At 36.1% G+C, this 6104-nt stretch overlaps 1 protein-coding gene across 1 annotated transcript in view; it reads right to left on the bottom strand.

Annotated features, from left to right (window-relative positions):
- Positions 1-5339: 5339 nt before the first annotated feature.
- LOC115213100 (vacuolar protein sorting-associated protein 16 homolog) overlaps positions 5340-6104 on the bottom strand; it is a 42044-nt gene continuing 41279 nt past the window's right edge. The window contains exon 23 of the mRNA XM_029782025.2: positions 5340-6104. This exon is cut by the window's right edge and continues 144 nt beyond it. The gene's annotated coding sequence lies outside the window, so the exon portion shown is untranslated.

The raw sequence follows: 6104 nt of genomic DNA, 5'->3' as shown, positions 1-6104 counted from the left end.
ATTTCTAGTCAGTTGAGCAGCCAGTAAGTGCTTCGTGTAAGCTGTTGTTGGTACTTGACACCCAGTCAAGCAGAATGTTATTGCTGCTTTCTCTTTCACTTTCTATCACTAATCTCTTCCTTTCTCTTTCTTTTTTTGTTGTATGAGATGGCAAAATAATTACACCTCGCTCTCATAAATTTGCCGAAAAAGAAATCTAATTTATTTAATTATTTATAGGGTCATTGAACAAAGTATCGATTTGAAATATCAAGCAGAATGTTATTGAAAGCCTCATCTCACGTTTCCTCCTTAATTGTCGCTACATGAACTGTCGCTAAATGAGATGGCAGCATTTCTTCTGAAGTTCGTGTATGTGTTTCAATCGCTGTTTCATTTCTTTGCAATAACGTTCTGCATGATTTGTACATCCTCCATTCACTTGATTCACAACATTCTCACGATGATTAACTGTCAAATTTGTGAAATCACGGGGATTGCATTTATTCCGTTGTAAGCACGTCAACAGTCCGTGTGGATTTCTGTTCCAGGTAGAACATTTTCCTCAATCAAAGGTAGCAATGATGATGCTGAACTATCTGGAACAAAACAATCGTGGAATAAGCTGCCGGACGAGATAGTGAAGATGCCGACGACCGCTCGGTTCAAAGTCTCCCTTGACCACAAGTGGCCTGAACTCTTTACATGAACACCACCCTGTACATAACTCCATGTCCCCCTACATGGCCTTACTTTTTGCTTTTGGAGCCAAAAAATTAACTAACTAAATAAATAAATAAATCAAAGGCTTGTTGTTGTGTCCTTCCTTCCAAATACCCATTTTTGAGGAACATGTCCGACATGGTATTTACTTCTTGAAATGACACTATCATCTAATTCTACATGTCCAACACCACCAATTTTATAGGGATTGTTTACTAAGTAATGTGAGCAGACATCTCTGAAGTACCGATACCATTGCGCAACAGTTTTTTGTTTTGACCTTCTACGAAACTGTTTTTTCGAATTAATGAACTCTTCCATTTATTTAATGGGCGACAAAAGAACTTTAGACGGAGTAAATGGTCTGTTTGTATCATGGTTGTGGAGCCATCTACTATGACTCTACTCAGAAGGCTGTAATATCATTTGACAGGGACGCTGTAAAGAATATATAAAACAAGGCTGTGTCTTTAATGCCGGCCACATGTAAGTATATACAAGCTGAATGATAAATGGAAATGGTTGTTGCGTGGAGACCATGATCTCCTGTGCGTTGCCTCCTGTCTGCTAGCTGGCGTATGGTGTGAGAGAGCCAGCTAGATCACGTCTTTGGTCGGCGACGTCAAGATGTCAAAAAGAGGAAGTGCTGAGTTTCTGAACCTTAATGTTGCGTGTGCCCTCTGGTGTGAGCTTGTTTAAACGACCACTGTCAAGAGAGGTAACTACGTCTACAGAACGCCTAGATCTGTTAGAGGGTTTAATCCAGCCACGTAGCCAGCCGATTGCAACTGGGGATGCTGAAAAGGAGTACGGACAAAAGCTCCTACTTAAAGTGTGAAAGTGGACAAAAGCCGGATCTTTTCAATTGTGTGGCCAGGAGCCCAGATATTTCTACTTAACTAAATAATTTGAAACTTCGTATGCTGGTACAGTGTTTCAAAACAAGACACAGGTTGGAACTAGTTTATTTGAGAAAAATCTATTTTATGACTTTAATCGTAGATTAAAACTGCGAATTTTAACCAATGAGATTGCTTGTTTTCATATTTAATACGTTACTGCATTCTGTTAGTGTGACGTAGAAAGCAGTTTTGTGACGTAGGCAACTGTGCACATTTGAGGCTAACATACATAGATACATACACACACACACACATACAGATACACATACACCGAGTATTCACTCGAAAAAACTAAACACTGAATCGGCCATACATACATGTGTGACACACACACACACACACATACATACATACACACACACACACACATACATAGATACATACACACACACATACATACAGATACACATACACCGAGTATTCACTCGAAAAAACTAAACACCGAATCGGCCATACATACATACATACATACACACACACACACATACATACATACACACATACATACATACATTCATACATACATACATTCATACATATACACATACACCGAGTAAAAAATTTCATCGTTATTGTTTTGTTTACATACCATATGTTTAATACGTCACCAAATTGGTGGTCGAGACGGAGTAAATAATATGAAGCCGAAAGACGGAATACCATTGGTTAAAATTCTAATTATTAAACAATGTTAAACTTAGAAGTTACAATTCCGTTTTCATTCTGGTTTACAATTAAGTTTACTTTTGACACATTCTACCAGTATACGAAGTTTCAAATTGTTTGGTTCAGTAGGAAAAATTTGAAAAAACTGGCTTCACAAATGAAAATATCCCAAAAGCCCTAGGCTTATATTTTTCGGTTATTTATTTCGTTTTTTTAAATACATTTTCTGACGTCTAACCCGGTCATAACTTCTGATATATTTCGTTTTATTTTCACTTTACTTGTTGGGGCATCAGCTCGAAGAATTTTTAGTTGAATGTATCGACTCCAATATTTTAAAAAATGATTTTCAACAAGCACATAGTTAAGCCTAAAAGGTCTTTCTACATGCTAGAGATAACAGCCAAATCTTTAAACATTATTTTTATATAATATCAAATAAACATCGACCACGAGGCTGACAGTGTGTCTTCTCAACAATTCGATGATTTCGTTTTGCATTGCTGCTGAGGTGTAGGTCGCATTTTAAAAAATCTTGCTGTAACATTCCGTTAACTTTGAGTCTTTCTCCAATGTGTACTGGAATAATTTCATAAAAAGACCAGAAGGCTACGTATCATCTTCCGAATAAAGATCCTGAAAAGCTTCACTTTCATTTCCTCGAAAAGGCAATATCAACAATGGAACTGATATAATAACGGTTTTTGCCCAACTGATCATTTTGCAAGATTGAAGACATGGATGTTGTGGATAAATGCCGTTGGCGTTCCTTCCCTGTTACCATAGCTTGAATATGGGATGCAGAGTTTGCGTGCTTATTTAAACCTTTGTTTTTTTTTTCTTTTGCATGATGCCAATTAGAATATCCATTTTTAATAAAACAAGTATCAGCTTGAGTAGAAGTATAAAAATGCCGACAGCATAAACGACCAGTATACCAGCTTGACGAGAAGTCACGTCTCTGATTTCCATAAATTTTTTGATCAAACTTTGCTAGAACAGGCAGTCGATCTGTCTTAGATCATCCAATGAGTCGATATAATCGACTAATTCGTTTGTCTGTCCTTGTTTGTCCCCTCTGTGTGTAGCCCCTTGTGGGCAGTAAAGAAATAACAATTACAGGTACAAGATAAAAGTCAGTGGGCCGCGGGCCTGAGGTTGGCCAGCCCTGATGTAGAGGCTTCCTGTAGGTTGTTCGTGGAGGTAGATTTTACTTTCTTCATTCAAACATCATCATTTAACGTCCGCTTTCCATGCTGGCATGGGTTGGACGGTTTGACTGAGGACTGGTGAGCCAGAGGCTGCACCAGGCTCTACAGCTTGATGCCCTTCCTAACGCCAACCACTCTGAGAGTGTAGTGGGTGCTTTTTACGTGCCACCGACACGAGGGCTAGTCAGGCGGTTCTGGCAACGACCACGCTCAAAAGGTGTTTTTACGTGCTACCTGCACGGGAGCCAGTCCGGCGGCACTGGCAACGACCACGCTCGAATGTTGTTTTTCGCGTGCCACCGGCACATATAAGGCAACGCTGGCAACGATCACGCTCCAATGGTGCTTTTCACGTGTCACTGGCACGGGTACCAAACCGTGGCCTGGCAACGATCATGCTTGGATATGTTTCTTTTAATGTTCCACTGGCACGAGTGCCAATCAAGCGGTACTGTCATCGGCCACGTCAGCGACGTTGAAATACTCAGGTTGGCTTCTTTATCTTAGACTTTTATTACGATAAGAAATAAAAATAAATGTACCGTTTCTTTCTTCAATCTAAAAAGACTTGACAACAAGGGAAACCTCGACGTAGTTGCTAGACATGCTAGAAATAATAACCACATCTCTAGTTTTGATCTACGTTAGTTCGTTTCTTGGATTCAAAGTCAACATAGTCTAATCTTCATTCATTAGTCGAGTTAAAACAGAATCAACAAGGGAAGTAACTATTTCTTTCATCTAATTAGCTAATAATTAATGCACGTACACCATTTGGGATTTTGAATAGCTAAAATATAAAAAAATAATTTTAGATTTTGAAAGTAATCTTCGTAGTAAAACTGAAAACAAGGGAGACAGCAGCAGGTGAAAATTGATAGGGACAAAGCAGGTGAACGATCTACGGGTACATAGTTACTTATTTAAAACATTTCTATATTGTTATATTTCGAGATGGTCATTTAAAAATGTTTAACCAAATAAACACACATATTATACAGGGTGTCCCAGAAGTCACGCACCATCCTGGTTTTTTAAAATTGAATAAAATAAAATAAATTGCATCAATTATTTTTATTGAAAACCAGAATGGTGCGCGACTTCTGGGACACCATGTATATTCGTTCTTCATTCGTTTATTACTATTCTTATTTTATCTTATGTCCATTGTCCGGAAATCTTTCGTCACACATCTGTGACCTCTTCAGCGAACCTTACCGTCCACGAGTGAAGAACGAATATATAGGGCGTGTGTTTATTTGGGAGGGGCGAGAAGGCCATCTTGAACTATAACAATATCTGTTTCAACACACGGTTTCACATCAGGAATCTTGCAACAAATTCGTAAACGTAAAACATTTCTATTATATGCTAAATATATAATCCAATGTACCTGTTGCTTTTTAAAATGGTGTAAGCATAATTTGAGGAAGATTTGACTGCTATTTTTTGCAGGTTAAATAACAGTATACTGGCTCCTTGTATTTGAATTTGATATGTATAATTCTTGCCAGCATCAACATTTATGTACCTTGCACAGCATTTGAGCTATGGACAAGTTAGCTGGTTGACAAATCAGCTATCCAATTAATTATTTTACCTTTCAGAAGAAAGTATTTGGATATTGTTTGAGAAAATTATACTAAAGAAGAAACATAACAGGTTTATAAAATAAGTTTATTATATAAATTAATCAAGAAAAATATGCAATTGGTGAAGGGAAAGAAAAATTATTGTATTCTTTCAAAATGAGACAGATAAAAAAAAAAGCTGGGCTCATCCATAAAAAAATAAAACTAAAAGGGGGCGGTGGTAGTGGCAGTTATATAGTAAAAAAAACAACAAAACTTTGCCTTCACAAGAATATGACAAAGCTACATCAAAAAAAGCGAAGTTTGCATGAAGTTTTTTTTCTCCTTTTGGCATTCACTGAAAGCAAAAAATATTCCAGGTAATCGAAATCTCATTTATTCTTCATATTCCTGCTGGGATTTTTTCTCTCTTCTTTCGAAGATGAATTTTGACTTTACAAAGTTAGTGAAGCAAACTCCACTCATAAATCTTATTTATCACAGATTTAAAAATAGGGGAAAAAAAAAAAAAATTATATATATATATATATATATATATATATATATATATATATATATATATATATATTGGTAACTGGTTTTAGCAAAAACTTAAAAAAATAACAGATGAACGAAAGAATAAGTTGGCTGGCTAAAGTCATTATTGTAACTTATCAATAGTTTAATGGTTAAAAAAAAAATCCAATTATCTGTATAAAAGTCATTTATAATATAGACATTGTACAGTTAGTTTCCTTGTAATTATTTGACAAGCATATAAAATATTTTAATAATGAAATATTCTTGAGTAACAATGTCTGAGTGTGTCAGTATAATTTGGAACAGTTGTTTAAGAGAACAAAATGTTTTGGAAAATATATTTTTTCAAATGAAGATTCGTAAACATTTAAGATGGATCAGTTAAACATTTAACTGAAAATAAGTTTAAAATTTGGCTTGTTAAAATTTTAACTGTGTTCTCGATTATGTGAATTGCTTCAAAATGAATTTGCAAAGAGGTTAAAGTGCTATGGTGTTAAGTTGGCTGAACA

This window comes from Octopus sinensis, linkage group LG6 (genome assembly GCF_006345805.1).
Source record: "Octopus sinensis linkage group LG6, ASM634580v1, whole genome shotgun sequence".
In the NCBI taxonomy this organism is placed as follows: Eukaryota; Metazoa; Mollusca; class Cephalopoda; order Octopoda; family Octopodidae; genus Octopus; species Octopus sinensis.
This window is presented reverse-complemented; position numbering and strand designations above follow the sequence as displayed.